The sequence below is a fragment of the Myotis yumanensis genome, unplaced genomic scaffold, assembly GCF_028538775.1.
Source record: "Myotis yumanensis isolate MYYU_CA2020_CCGP unplaced genomic scaffold, mMyoYum1.0.hap1 SCAF_13, whole genome shotgun sequence".
NCBI lineage: Eukaryota > Metazoa > Chordata > Mammalia > Chiroptera > Vespertilionidae > Myotis > Myotis yumanensis.
The window spans coordinates 37,324,923-37,341,153 of record NW_027223764.1 but is presented as its reverse complement, the minus strand read 5'-3'; positions in this window follow the sequence as shown (position 1 = coordinate 37,341,153).

Below are 16,231 nucleotides of genomic sequence, written 5' to 3'. Positions count from 1 at the left end.
TTTGGAGTGTTTGTTCTAGATCTGTGAAATATGCCATTGGTATTTTAATAGGGATTACATTAAATCTATAGATTGCTTTGGTTAGTATGGACATTTTTATTATATTAATTATACCAAGCCATGAACACAGGAGAATATTATGCTAAGTGAAATAAGTCAGTCAGAGAAAGACATGATCTCACTTATATGTAGAATCTAATGAAAAAAAATAAACTGAGAAACAAAATATTTCCAGAGACATGGAAGCATGCAGCAGACTGAGGATCTTCAGGGGAAAGAGATTAACCAAAGAACTTATATGCATATATGCATAACACAGACAATAGTGAAGTGAAGCCCTGGAGAGGGGTTGGGAGTGGGGAGGAGGGGGGCTCAATGGGAAAAAAGGGGGGACATCTGTAATACTTCCAACTAAAGATAAATTTTAAAAAATAAAATATTAAAAAATGAAAATTTCAAAAAAACATATATTTGATATCTGCCCCTGGTTCCTGACACAGAGCTCCTAAATCCCTTGGAATTTCCTGGGTGATAGGAACATCTTTTGTTCTAAAGAGGTAACTCTTGGTGGGCTCCTGAATAGCTTCAAGATTGGGGGCTGGTCACTAGAAAGATTAAACCATAATTACAAGCTTAAAACTTTCAGCCCCACACCCTTCCCAACTACCTCCTCTCCTCCAGGGAGGGAAGAAGGACTAGACATTGTGTAATAATCAATCATTCTTATATGACAAAACCTCCATAAAAAAAAAGAAAGAAAGAAAAACCACATCCTACGCTGATAAACAATCCACATGTTGGGAGGGTGGTAAATTCCAACTTTTGGGGACAGACAAAAGCTCCTGTGCTCAGAACCTCCAGGACCTTACTCTATGTATCCCTTCATCTGTATACTTTATAATAAACTAGTAAATGTGTTTCCCTGAGCTCTGTGAGCCTTTATATCAAATTGCTGGACCCTCCATTTGTAGTCAAATTAGACTAAAGAGTAGGTAACCTGGAGACCAGTACCTGTGTTTGGCATCTGAACGGGGGGTAGGGGGTAGTCTTGTAGTTCTGAGCCCTTAAACTATGGGGTCTGACACTAATTCCAGGTACTGTCAGAATTGAATTACATTGTCGGACACCCAGTTGTGTGTAGAAACTTGGAAATGTTCTTGGTGTGGAAAACACACACATTTAGTGTCAGAAGTATTGTGAGTGGGGGAACAATTACCTTCTCCGATAATATTAATATTATCAGATAATACTAAAAGAGAGAAAATGAACACAGGATGCAGGAGTAGAAAACTCAATAAATAATATATGATAATATTAATATCAAATGGTTGAGACACTACCTGGCTGAAAATAGGTCTTACATCTTAAGACCACTTACAAGACACAGAAGTTGACTAGGACACCTTTATATGCTATTTTTACTCTAAGAGCAGACCATCTGGGCTCTGGCTTTTTCTTTCTGAACTGGTCTGAAACTTTTTCCACCCCTTGGTGAAACAAGGACTATGGTCAACTGAGTTGGGGGTCCCAGCTTCTCTTCAAGCAAGTCCACTGTGTGTTGATCCACTGGCCAAGTCAAGTCCTGAAATGCTCTGTGGGAGATGCGAGAAATATGTTATTGGCCCTTATCTTACTTAGAAAATAGAGCGAGTGTGAGCAGTTGCTTATTAAAATTTGTCTTACCCACCTCACAGCTTCATTTTCAATTTAAGTTCTCAAGTCTATGCATTAGGTGAGGGTTCTAAAATTATTGCACTCAGCCGAACCAAAGGCATCTGAGTCTGTATTTACTGGTGTAAACAGCAATTTCTCAGGGTAATAGTATATTTTTTACACACAAGTAATTTGAATGCAGTCAATTTTCTTTGCAAAATTCAGATTACAGCCGATATTAACTTCTCTGCAAGAAATCAAACAAACAGAAGCAATATGTGCTATGAAATAAAAGAAACCCAAACAAGCTCAGAAGTGTTTTGGCTCTGCCAGGTGATGTTATTGAACTTGGCACTGTGAGAAAAGGGTTCAAAGAATACAGCCACCCAGGACTATAGGATTTAGACAGAGTGGCATTGGAAGGATTAAGGGATCTAGCCAAGAAGACAGAGAAGGGCAGCCCAGAGCCATTGGCCAGCACAAGTAGTAAGTGCTATTCCCAGCAGACTCCAGTAAAACCTCAGTGGATAGGAATTTCTCTAAAGAACAATGAACCTTTAGATGAATTCACCAAAGGCAGTGTCATTCAAACACGTGGGCAGAGTATACTGCTAGCTAAAGAGGGAACGAAATACGATGGGGCAGGTGTGGGGGGCATAGAGGGGTGTGAAGAAACACTGTATATGGCTAAAGACATTCTGGGAAGCAAGGCAAGGAAAAGTGTTTGCACACAGGTTCTTACAGGTTTACCAGAGAAAGGGGGAAAATGAACACAGCATGCAGTCATAGAAAAAGTCAATAAATGAGTAAGAAGGTGAGGAAAATATCCAAATGAATCAAAGACTATAACTGGCCTATAAGCATCCTTTTTCCCCTGGCATTTTCTATATTCCATTCCTACTGGTCTTCCCTTGGTTCCTGAATATGACATCAAGTTTCTCAGCTTGTGGCTGAGGCTTTACTGTTTCCCCGGCCTACAGAATTCCCCCTTTCCTACCTTTAAGGCTGGTTAATACAGTCTCATTTGCTGAATTTCAGCTTAAACGTCATTTTCTCCCAAAAGTATTCTCTGATCCCCAAGCCTACCATAATCCACCTGTTATAGGTCCCAACAGCACTTTCATGTTGTGAGACACTTAACACACCTGTAATTAATTATTCAGTAGCTGAGTTCCCTGAGAGAAAATCTATGGGAGCATGGAACAGATGACGTTCTCAGGACCTAGAAAGTGTCTGGAATGGTGCTTAACATTTTCTGGATGAATACAAACGAGAATTCATTTGACGATTGCAATATGCTCGAGTGTATGGCAGGTTCGCAGCAATGTCGGTGGTCCTGTCTCTGCTATGCAGTCCTTCACCCTCACTTCACTCTAACACCCAGCTTAATTCAGAATTTCATGGCCCACCTTTGGCAGACACTGTAAGTTGGCTCACACATTACCTATTTCCAACTCTTTTCCTTTCCCTTGCTTTCTGTATGTCAGGAGAGGCAAATTATGCTGTGATAACCCCAATTCCAGCGATTTAACTTTAAAAAGCTTTATTTTCCAGGGCAGCTGCCCCCATGCTAAGGCTCAGAGATCAGGCTGTTTTGGTTTGGGGGCTCCCCCATAGTCACATGTATTTTTGCGTTTGCTGTGATGTGGGAGGGAGTATAGAGATTCACAGGATGGCTCTTGAATGCTCTGTCCTGAAAGTGACACATGTGACTTGGGGTAAGGAAGTGTTCCCGGAAGAGGAGGAGAACTGAATAATAGTAGACACTGGTAATGTCTATGACATCTTCTACTCTAGAGGCTGGAAAGCTAAATACTTATTTCTCAGCCTCCATTGCAGCTCAGTGTACCCATTTGACCTGAAGAAAGGAAAATATTTTCAACCAGCTCACTTTCAAAAATTCCTGAATGATTCTGTTGAACTGCCCATACCTGGACCAATTACTGTTGTCCTTCAATTGATCATCTTGAGTCAGGCACAATATCATTTTAGCCCCAAAAAACAGAAAAACTGTTATCCGCTTAAACTAATTAAGGATGAATCATTGAAATACTTGCCCTGGCATCCTACAGCTACTGAGTCAACTCTAGCAGTTGTCTACATCTGTAGTTCTTGTCATATGAGACAGATAAGCCCCAAAATTTGTTTAAACCAAATTTTCTGTGCAGAAAGTTGAGAAGATATGAACCCAGGAATTTCTGGCTGCTAAGTGCCTGTCTCATTGAAATAACCAGTCTGGAAGAAAAACAAAAGCCCCCAGAGAGAAGCAAAGACTAATGATGGAAAGAAAAAGAGAGAGAGAAAGAGACCTGACAGCTTTCAAGCTCAGGGTTCCAAATGACATTGCATAACACATCACACCCTTCAGATCACTTTCCTAGCCGTTGTCGATTTCAAACAATAATTTCAATGAGACAGGCAGGACAGGTACCATTAGCAGACTATATGGAAACCTAGAAACATGAGAGGTAGTAGAAGATTTGACACTCATTCACTGTTCAGGCTTAAGCATGTCTGTAAAATAAGGCATTTGAACTAGTCTGGTATGGTAAATATGAACTCAGCTTCTGACCTCAGAAACATTTAAAAAGTCACCAAAGCCGGTTTGGCTCAGTGGATGGAGCGTCGGCCTGCGGACTGGGGGGTCCCGGGTTCGATTCCGGTCGGGGGCATGTGCCTGGGTTGCGGGCACATCCCCATGGGAGATGTGCAGGAGGCAGCTGGTCGATGTTTCTCTCCCATCGATGTTTCTGACTATCTGTCTCTCTCCCTTCCTCTCTGTGAAAAATCAATAAAATATATTTTAAAAAAAAAAAATTTTTTAAAGCCTAGCTCATTCATTCATTAACTATATAACTTCTGGTAAATTTATTAACCTACCTAAGTTTCCATTACTTCACTTGAAAAATTGCAATAACATGTTCTTCATTTTAACAATTAAACAAAATAATTAAAGATAAATCATATAGCACAATGCTTGACCCACAGTAGATCCTCAATAAACATTATTTCCCTGCCAATACTTGTTTTTTCTCCCAAAATTATTTCTCATTTTACAAATGAGTCTATTTAGTCACTGGTGGGTTAAGGGCTGCTCAGATCAATCTAGTTAGCCAGGGTTTGAAATTGGAACCAGTTCTGAAATGGGATCATAATCTATATTTTTGGGCTAACAGTCTGGTATTATCTCCATGAGACTATGCAAAAGCAGATGGGTCACCATCCCTTAAAACACCACATTGACATAATCTCCCTACAGACACAGGATATTTATAGTATTACATAATTTGAGAATTGCAAGCAACTTGATCAATAATATGCTCTAACTTCCTGCTCAGAACTGGAATTCCCTTTATAGCATCCCTGATGGTGGCCATCTAGCTTCTGTTGGGACATTCCAGCACAGATGCCATTAATGATAAAAACGCTGTGGCTCGGGTAGCTTGGTTTTAAGAGTTAGCCATCTTTCAGTTGCTGGTATTGAATTCAAAATATCCATGCCAAAAGGGATATATTTTGTCATATACTAGCTTCTAGATTTAGACCACGCTTCAGACATTTCCCAATCAAGGGGCTGGACTACCACCATCAGGATCTGATCTCTCTCTGTTTCTTGAACCTATCCCTGAAGCAGTCACAATACCACAGGAGTGCAAAACTGATTTGCCAAGTCTAAGACTCATATCAGTCCTTTCGTCAGGGATAGGGTCATTTGCACTAAACTCTAAGGTCTAAGGGTGAGAGAGAGGCAGCGCCCAAGGAGAAATCAGAATATTATCACCAAGAATAAGGAAAAATGTAAATTGACCACGCAAAACAATGAATTTCACCACTACGTTATCTTGTTCCATATCTTGAGCCAGAAAAAGGAGATAAGGACTTCTTTACTAAAACCTTGAAGGTTAACCCTGCATTATGGTGTACCTAAAAATCAAGTGAATAAATAATCTGATGAACAGTATGAACTGGTGATTATAATAGAGTCAGGGACATAGAAAGGGAATGGACTGACTATTCTTGGGGGGGGAAAGGGGAGTGGGGGATGCGGGAAGAGATTGGACAATAATCGTGCACCTATGGATGAGGACAGTGGGTAGGGAGTGAGGACGGAGGGTGGGGTGGGAACTGGGTGGAGGGGAGTTATGGCAGGGGGGGAAAAAGAGGGACCAATGTAATAATCTGAACAATAAAGATTTAATTAAAAAAAAATTCTTTTGACTGCAAGTAACAAAATAACCAACAAATACTGGCTTAAACATTACAGTATAAGATTCATTTCTCTTACAAAGAAAGTGAGTGATCTGTGGCCCTGATTCAGAAGCTTAATGGTGTCAGGTCTCTGGATTGGTGACTCTGAGGCTCTCTTAGTAATTCCCAATGGCAGCTCAACGGTCACACCAAATCTAAGTAACATGTCCTCAAAAGCAAGAAGCAGGAGGCAGTATAGAGTAATTTATGTACTCCCTCTGTCCCATAATAATAGTAGCAAGTGAATATTTAAACGGGAATTATTGGCAAATGCAGCTGTAAGTTATGTTGTAGTGCAAAATTGCGAAGCCTTCCATCAAAATCAATGTTTCATGACACCTGTCATTTGTTTTGACACATCTTTCAATTTTTAGGTTAATCTCATTATTACGAATTATAACTATTTTTCTAATTTCATCCGCTGATCGAAATCAATTGTTTTATTTCAGTTGAATATCAACCCATTGTAAAAGTAAGATTAAAAAAGAGAGTTTTCAAGCAAAGATCAAGTTGCGATTGTCCAGTTCTTGATGCATCAAAAGAAAAAGGAAAAGTTGCAGAAAGGTGCAATTACATTAGCTGCAAAACAATTTAAGTGCAACAGAATGACCATATCAAGAATTTGGCAACATGCTTCCAAAAATAATTGTCAAGGAGAATCTTATACTAATGTTGATTCTTTGAAAAAACAAAACTGTGGACGTAAATGCAAAGATTATGGAGAAAAACTTGAAAAACTTAGACATATTCCTCTTAGCAGAAGAGGCACCATATTAGCCTTTGATAATATTTCTCCCAAAATACTGGATAATACGTTTCTGTCACTTCAACAAGTTATGCTGGAAGCAATGAAGAACGATGGCTCCAATAATTTTAAGCTCACACATATAGGGAAAGCAAAGCTTTGCAGCCAAGGGATCCTACCTACAAGTTTAAAATGCAGTAACGAGATTATTGAAAAATCCAGAAACTATCTGAACACTCAAAATAAAAATTAGGAGTACTATTTTTAATTTATTGTTTAATTTAATCTAGTTTTTGATAATAAATGTTGCATTCTATATTTATTTTCTTTTGTTACTATTATTATGGGACAAATTACATTCATCAACTGCTACTTTATTATTATGGGACAGGGGGAGTACTTTTTTTCTGAAACCTTTAGAAAACCTCTCTTTACCTCTCATTAGCCAGAACTGGGTCACAGCCATGTCCAGCAGCAAGGGATACTAGTATCTGCTTCTTTAGGATCTAGGGTGAGAAGCAGACAAAAGAGGTCATGGCTCTGAATGTCAACATCATCTACCATAAGTATGTTAACAAATGTGGTTTTGATCCAGCTTCTTCTACTCAACCAAATAAGGCAACTGAAAGGAGAATAGGTCTTGATCCCATAACCTCAGGACTTCCATAACATTCCAAAGGAGTAATTAGACCTTTTCAAAATAGTAACTGAATTGTAAACTCTACAAAGAGAGAAGTCAAAGCTTATGTTTATATTCTATAGACATTAGCACAGTGCCTGGCAAATTGCAGACAAGTAAATATTTTGAATTAAACCAAAATGTTCTGCTCAGAGATAGTCATTTTTCTATTGATAATCAAATTAATTGTAGATCAAAATGTATCTACTCTTTTAAGTTGTTTCCCTTTTAGTATTAACTGGTGTTAGTTCAAATGTCAGGAACTATTTTACTAGGTTTTTATGTGTTGGTTTGCTTGTTTCTCTATTCATCAATAGAATGCTCTGGAAGTAGGGCAAATTTTATTAGCCACATACTTTAATCTCAAACTTTCCATGAAGAGATAATATCAAAATGAACCAGGAAGCTTTTTATACAGATTCCAACTCACAAGTCTCAGAATTTCTGATTCCCTGAGTCCCAGATCCTTGGGTAATTGCACTTTTTAAAACTTTCTAATTTCAGCTGAGTTTGGAAATATTAGTCAAACCAACCAAACTAGTCAGCTCAAATAGACTAAAAAGATCCATTCGCATTCCCAATTTTTAGTCTAGAGGGCATCCTATTGTCAAAGGTTTGCCCAGCATCTCAGTGACTACTTTGCTTAACTACTGAGAGATCTCAAACAGTTGAAATCCTTCTAAAAAAGATAAGGAATGTCTCATCAATGAGGACTTTGAGAAGTTACTTTTAATGCCTGCCATATAGACAAAATTTGCCAAGTTTTTTGTCTTTCTAGAAACCAGCCCAAAGACAATTCATAAACCAAAGTCATCAACTGATTCTGCCTCCCTAGCAGGAATATCTCACTCCCACTCCCTATAGAGACATGACCCATATAAGTGACAAACACTAAACCCTATATTTATGCTCAGTTAGGTACATGAAAATTCTTCTTTGTTCTCATCCATTTAGATTTAACGTTTTGTCCAATTTCTCTAGATCAATGGTCTGCAAAATGTTGAAGATTATCCCTCCATCACAACTCCTTACCCCACCTTAAATTGGAGGCCTCGTGACCCAAGATGACAAAGCAAGCCAAGGATCCCAATCTCATTCATTTATCCAGCCAACAGAAAGAATGATCTGTCTCCGGGTGCATTATTTTTTCCACCTGCCCAATAAATACAGTGATATATAGCAAGAAGAGCAAATATTTATTACAAACTTTTTTCTAAACCCCTGAGCTTTAAGATATAACGTTTCTTGTCTTGTCCATTTGAATAAGGTTGATTTGATAAAAGCAGAATTTTCTGTATATTACATCTATCTCACTGTAAAGTCAGTATATGAATTTATGTTTTTATGAAACACACAAGGGAACTACAAAGAAGAGCCTTCACCTAAGCAAATTAGTCAAAAGCAATAGCCAATGTTTTTAGCCTTTGTTACATTCTCTTGAAGACAGAACAAAAGGCAGATTGATTTCCCCACTGAACAAATGGTAGGCCTACACCCAGGGCCCTTCAGTACTGGGAAGAATGAGATTGTCAGTAAGAAGATAAATTCTGGCTCTTGACTGTTCTGTTCACTCGTCCTCCCTCCAACCCTCACACCCTCCCACTTCAGTTAACTGGAACATCAAAAGAATAATAATTCAGCAATTCAATATGGTTAAGAAAATTTGATGTAAACACATCAGTCTCAGAGCAAGGAAACAATCTCTCCACTGTATATTTAATATTCCTCATATCTTCCTGGATATGTTATACTTTCCTTTGGACTACTTGTTGAAAGAATAAAAATCTAGAGGTAAGTAAGTGTAACAATTAGAGCTCAAGATCTATTAAGGAAAGCAGACCAATGTTCCATGGTTTGAAGAAATTGAGAAGTTGGGGAGGAAGGGGAATTGACAAAATAATACTTACTGTGAAAAGCTACCAAAGTGATATATACTGAGTACTGAACACAAGGAAATAAGCTAAATTATAATAAAAGAAGATTAAAATTAGGGAAATATTATAATATTGAGCTAGTTATTGAGCACAATTGTGAATATATGAGAAAACAGCCTCTGAGACTTGTCTTTGTTCTCACAGGTTAGGTATGTGGTAAAGCCAGGACTTGAGCCCAGGTCTAGCAGACTCTATGGAGGATAGGATGGGTTTACAGAGAGACATAAAAAGAAACAGTGAAACCTGATGTCAGCTAATTCTCTCATCCTCACTAGTGAAACTAACACTATGACTTTATATTAGTCTGTCCTTCCCCAATCATGATGGCCATTGTTTTGCAACAATTTATAACAAATCTTTAGGTTAAAATATCTAGGCCTGTAATGGCCAGGCAATGGGAAAGTGGGGTATAATTTATTATTGAAAAAAAAATTGCTTTTGCCCCTTGGGGTCTACCTCCTATAGGAGTACTATATATCTTGCTCTCTTAAAATATATATATATGTTTTTATTGATTTTAGAGACAGGAAGGGAAAGAGGGATTGAAACATCAATGATGAGAAAGAATCATTGATAAACTGCCTCCTGCTTGCCCCCTACTGGGGATCAAGCCTGCAACTAGGGCATGTGCCCTGACTGAGAATCAAACTGTGACCTTCTGGTTTATGGGTCAATGCTCAACCACTGAGCCACACCAGCTGAGCCATCAAGCCACCAAGAAGAGGATCCAAGTACCTTGCAGACTCCACCAAACCTCTGTTGACATTAGGTTTGGTCCTGTGGCTTATGTTTCCTCTTCCTCACCCTGTTGAACTCAGGAGTGTCCATGTGACATTCTTTGAAAATGCAAGGTATATATTTCAGAATTCTTCAATATAATGGAATATTATTCAGCAATATAAAAGAATGAAATCCTGCCGAAACCGGTTTGGCTCAGTGGATAGAGCGTTGGCCTGTGGACTGAGGGGTCCCAGGTTCGATTCCGGTCAAGGGCATGTACCTGGGTTGCGGGCACATCCCCAGTAGGGAGTGTGCAGGAGGCAGCTGATCGATGTTTCTCTCTCATCGATGTTTCTAACTCTCTATCTCTCTCCCTTCCTCTCTGTAAAAAATCAATAAAATATATATTTTAAAAAAAAAAGAATGAAATCCTGTCATTTGCAACAGCATAGATGGATCTTGAAGGCATTATGCTAAGTGAAACAGTCAGATAGAGAAAAACAAATATTGTGTGATCACTCTTACATGTATAACTTAAAAAAAATAACTAGCCTTGGCTGGATAGCTGAGTTGGTTAGAGCAATATCCCGATACACCAAGGTTGTGGGTTTAAACTCCAGTGAGGGCACCTACAAGAATCAATCAATAAATGCATAAACAAATGAAACAACAAATCAATGTTTCTCTTTCTCTCTCTCAAATCAACAAATTTAAAAAAAATTAACTCATAGAAATAAAGAACAGGTTGCTGGTTGCCACTGGCTGAAGATGGGTGAAATGGATAAAGGTGGTCAGAAAGCACAAACTTTACTTATTAGACAAAGTAGAGACCTGGTGCACGAAATTGTGCACTGGGGGGGAGGAGGGTCCCCCAGCCTCCCCTGAGGGGAGCAGGCCTAAGCCGGCAGTCGGACATCCTTAGAGCTGTGCTCGCCAGCCATGAGTCCAGCTTCTGGCTGAGCGGTGTTCCCCCTGTGGGAGCACACTGATCACCAGGGGGCAGCTCCTGAGTTGAGTATCTGCCCCCTGGTGGTCAGTGCTTATATAGCAACCAGTCGTTCCACTGTTTGGTTGATTTGCATATTAGCCTTTTATTATATAGGATGTTTTAATTTCTGAGTGTTTCTCAGTTAATGATTACAGTGAGTCCACAGAGTGAGGTTCATCCAAGAATTCTCCCAGATCTAGCAGTTTACAGTGTAATCACAATCACCCATGTTTTCTAAGAGTGGGAGCATAACATGCCAGTCTATGTCCTTCATCAAGGGCTTAGTAATCTGACATTACTTCAAAGTTGCCTGACCTACTTCTGGAATATCTTCCTAGCACATCACCTGCCCTTTGAAGAGACTAGTAGTCAGATTTAAGTTCTTCCAGGCCCCTAGGGTTAATTACCACTTCTCTGGACTAAACGATACCCAGGTATTATAATTTACTTAGTGGTATCCCGGTGTGTCAGAAGGGTTGAAGCACTCTCCAGCATAAAGTGCTGTAAAGGATGAATCTTATTCACTCCTGAGATTTAGAAGATAAGAACTTAACCTTTATGCTTAAGTATTTCCAATGTATAAATTAAAAGGAAACTGGTCGCAATTATAAATGAGCATTGTGAAACATAAAATGTGAATGTCAGAGCTTAATACCATTTAAATCAACCATGAATATTTCTGTATCTCTAAAGGGTCTGCACTAATTAAAACCTTTCTTTTCCCATGATTAGAGGTTATCAGGCAAAGGTATTCACCTTGATTCTATAATTCTACAACAAAAAGCCCCACTAGGTTTTTGTGATAAAGAAAATGGGAAATGGAAAGCGTGCCCTTTAAATACCAACTCCTAATTGCAAAGATATGAATATGTAAATCCAATTACATACATTTAAGGGTTACGTATTAATTGGATCTACCTTGATATAAATCGCGCAGTCAATTCTTTTATTAGAAGTGATCATCTCTTTACATTTGGCATTTGGTAATAACTGACAAAATATCACAGGTTCTCCCTTGCTCTGAGATTCTCTAAAACTTACAGCTCACACAGGATAATATATTTGTCCTGAATTTTATAGCCATCAGAATATATGCTAATACTTTACTTGAAAGGAATAAAAGTGATCATATTAATATGACCTCTTAATCACTGGGCATTTGAATAGACTCAGGGCCTCACATTCTAACTGGCTGACTGGCAATAAGGAAATGGTCAGATGGCAGGAGACAGAAGTTCTTTCATGTACAATCTATAGAATGTTCTTTGGAGATGTACACATCTTTGTCTCTGACTCACTGATACCACACAAACATTTGAGATTCCTTTGCATCCTTATACATTCTCCTGTACCTGTTCTTATACTAATTTGTTGATATTGATACCCCGAATGGCAAGCTGGGACTCTGCGCAGATTCTTGTCTCACAAAGTTTGAAGAATAAATTCGCTGACTAAAAGATTTAGGCAAAAGTGTGGAAATTTATTGTAAGAGTATACAAACTCCCACGTGGGGGTGGAGGGGGTCCCCAAATTGGGAGAGCCCTGCTCTCTCCTCTCTAAAATGGGAAAAACCTAGCTCATAGCTTCTATGTCTGTTCATTCCATTTTCTAATTGGACTCTTCCTTATTTTATGTCCCCCGTTCTTTCCTAATTGGCCACTTTCCCCCTTTTCCCTGGATGGTATCAGGTGCTCCGCTCTTCTCCTTCCCTCTTTTTTTGTAACATTCCTCCATCCTCTGTGTATGTAAGATAAATAATCTGGAACCTTGGAGCTCTCTGCCTGTTACGTATGCATTCCTCTCCCATAGACCCTTCCCTAACTGCCTCTCCTGTTTCTAAAATCCTTTCAGTATCAACTTCGATGGTTAATTCTGTGTGTCAACTTGACTGGATCCCAAGGTGCCCAGATAGCCGGTAAAAAACTATTTCTGAGTGTGTCTGTAAAAGCGTTTCTGGAAGAGATTAGCATTTGAATTGGTGGACTGAGTAAAGCAGGAGTCCTCAAACTTTTTAAACAGGGGGCCAGTTCACTGTCCCTCAGACCGTTGGAGGGCCAGACTATAGTTTAAAAAAAAACTATGAACAAATTCCTATGCACACTGCACATATCTTATTTTGAAGTAAAAAAACAAAACGGGAACAAATACAATATTTGTATTTGCATGTGGCCCGCGGGCCATAGTTTGGGGACCCCTGTAGTAAAGCATATGGCCCTCCCCACAGTGTATGGGCGCCATCCAATCTTCTGAAGCCCCAACAGAAGAAAACAGGAAGAAGAGCAAATTTGCTTTCTCTCCATTTGAACTAGAACATCTGTCTTCTCCTGCCCTCAAATGCTGACATTCCTGATTCTTGGCCGTTGGGAATTGGACCTAATTACAACACATGCTTTCCTGTTTCTCCAGCTTACAGACAGCAGGTTATAGGACTTATTGGCTTCCATAATTATGTGAGTCTATTCCTATAATAAATAGCTCAATAGGTAGATTTAGATTAAGAGAGAAAATATGTATATCTATACCTATAGATACATAGCCTATGGAATATCTTATCTCTCTATATAGATTAAATAGATTGAGAATGCAGATATAGATATAAAGATATGAATATGGATATGGATAGAGATAGAGATAGAGATGATAGAGATAGAGATAGAGATAGAGATAGAGATAGAGACAGAGATAATTTCCATCATATGGATTCTGTTTTTTTGGAAAACCTTAATACATCAACTTACTCCCAGTTGAACATTATATACTCTACCCTACAAACAGAAAAGAACACTTATTATCCGGCCAAAACTGGCTCTCTGACATCCCCCGAGGGTTCCCAGATTGCAAGAGGGTGCAGGCCAGGCCAAGGGACCCCACCGGTGCACGATTGGGGCTGGGGAGGGACGCAGGAGGTTAGTCAGCCATGGAGGGACCACGGGAGGGCTCCAGGGAGGGCTCCAGGGCATGCCCAGCCCATCTCTCTCAGTCCCAATTGGCCAGACCCCAGAAACAAGCTAACCTACCAGTTGGAGTGTCTGCCCCTGGCGGTCAGTGCACATCATAGCAAGCAGTTGAGCAGCCTTAGCATATCATTAGCATATTACACTTTGATTGGTTGAACAGCAGACTGGTTGAACGGCCACTTAGCATATTAGGCTTTTATTGTATAGGACTAGAGGCCCGAAATTCGTGCATGGCTGGGGGGAGAGGGTCCCTCAGCCCGGCCTGCTCCCTCTCTAATCCGGGACTCCTCAGGGGATGTCCAACTGCTGGTTTAGGCCCAATCCCCCTAACTGCTCTCCCCTGCTGGCCCAATCCTGCTAACTGTTCTCCCCTGCTGGCCCAATCCCCCTAACTGCTCTCCCCTGCTGGCCTGATCCCGCTAACTGCTCTCCCCTGCTGGCTCAATCCCCCCTAACTGCTCTCCCGTGCTGGCCTGATCACCCCTAACTGCCTCTGCCTTGGCCCTGCCACCATGGCTTTGTCCGGAAGGATGTCTGGAAGGTCGTCTGGAAGATGTCTAGTCTAATTAGCATATTACCCTTTTATTAGTATAGATAGTCAATCTATGATGGAAGGTACAGTGGAAGATGCAAAAATGAATGAGAACATCTGGAATTTGACAGACCTGAATTTTAATTTTGCCTCTGCAATTTATTAGCTGTGTAACTCAGAAAGTTACTTCACCCTTCTAGCCCCATATTCTGGTCTGTGAAGTCAGAAAGCAGCCACATCACACAATGGGATGATTAAGTGAAATAGTTTATGTAAAATGCTTCAGGCACAGCAAAGGTATGCTAAGAGCATCTCCACCTTTGTTATCCTCTAGGACAGTGGTTCTCAACCTTCCTAATGCCTCGACCCTTTAATACAGTTCCTCATGTTGTGGTGACCCCCAACCATAAAATTATTTTCGTTGCTACTTCATAACTATAATTTTGCAACTGTTATGAATCATAATGTAAATATCTGATATGCAGGATGTATTTTCATTGTTACAAATTGAACATACTTAAAGCATAGTGATTAATCACAAAAACAATATGTAATTACATATGTGTTTTCCGATGGTCTTAGGCGACCCCTGTGAAAGGGTTGTTCGACCCCCAAAGGGGTTGCCACCCACAGGTTGAGAACCGCTGCTCTAGGAGCTCCTAATCTGAGAGAGGTGGGATGTTGGAAGGAGGAGCTGGGAATAAGACATTCTTCAGTAGAATATGATTGCAATTAACTCAAATTACACTCAAATGTGCAAAGAAAATAGAGATGTTTTATTTTCTCTAACTGAATTGATGATCCTCACAAATCTCTCACACATCTGGGTAATATGGAAAAAATAAAAAGCTGAATTTGATAGCTTAGAGCAGTGGTCGGCAAACTGCGGCTCACGAGTCACATGCGGCTTTTTGGCCCCTTGAGTGTGGCTCTTCCTAAGCCTTAGGAGTACCCTAATTAAGTTAATGACAATGTACCTATCTATATCGTTTAAGTTTTAAAAATTTGGCTCTCAAAAGAAATTTCAATCGTTGTACTGTTGATATTTGGCTCTGTTGAGTAATGAGTTTGCCGACCACTGGCTTAGAGCATACTAATCACTTCTGGTTTACTTTGGATGACTTGGTCTCTTTCAAGTAAACGCTCTAATTTCCACGCCTTTCTAGTCCTCACTATAATATGTGGTGGGGCTTACATGACTTCATGGTAGTGTAGAGAAGGTGGTTGCCTCAGATCTTTGCCATGCCCTTCAGATCACTAGTGGTCTCTGTTTCAGAGTACTGGGCTACACTGTTTCCTGGATACCTTAGATATAATTAGCCTCTTCTGGGCATTTGAGCATTGTAGCTATTCACCTTTAGAGTCCGTATTTCTATCATTTACCCCCAGCTATAAAATGTCCCCACCTTCGGCCTCTTTGTCCCAGTTCTAGGACTTTGCTGGTCCAGCAAGCATTTCTTGGAACACCAGCTCTTTCTGTGGGGTGTGTGGCCTTTCTGTCTCATTGCGCCCTCTTCACATACTCTGAGCAACTACAAGTCTCAGCTCAGGTTCATCTGTAGAGCTCACTCCCTCTGCCACTGGTGTTCTGCCCCATCAAGGCATGTTGTACATGGCCAATACAAGGCAACCCCTTGAAGCTGAGAAGTGTGCAGTAGTCCATTCCCACCACCGCGGCATTCATTAGGTTCTCAGGCGTCCTCACAAATCCTGTTTGGATGTTATTATCCTCCCCATTGTGCCCCTTTCTACCTCCAACCTGAGAAGAAGACAAT